We start from the raw sequence: 445 nt of genomic DNA, 5'->3' as shown, positions 1-445 counted from the left end.
GGATAAATAAAAATTTATTATAATTTCTTTTTAATAATATAAACGTTGTTTTTGTGTTTTTGTTTTTATAAAATAACGAAGAAAAAAAGAGGAAAATAAAAATAAGACAAAAGAAAGGAAGCTAAAAAAGATAAAAAAGGGGCGTTTTTAAAAATTTAAGACGAAGTGAATGTTTCCTAGCGTAGGAATTTTTTGATTTTTAAAAAAATTTGGCAAGTCCGGATGTAATGTCTTAGCCGTTTATTGAAAAAAAATTTGGGGTTTTGGATTCATTGCAATTTCATTTAATGAATTTTTTTTTTTGAAGCCATTCGTATTTTTAAAAAATTATTTGTAGGTTGGGTAAAACGCAAACTGAATCTGCACTGAACTTAAAACATGAATCAAAATTTTCTTCTTATGGGTATTTTGAAAACCCTCTCTGACTGATTGAGAGTTGCGCGAT

Source organism: Penaeus monodon, chromosome 19, assembly GCF_015228065.2.
Source record: "Penaeus monodon isolate SGIC_2016 chromosome 19, NSTDA_Pmon_1, whole genome shotgun sequence".
Lineage (NCBI taxonomy): Eukaryota > Metazoa > Arthropoda > Malacostraca > Decapoda > Penaeidae > Penaeus > Penaeus monodon.
Note: the sequence above shows the minus strand (reverse complement) of the source record.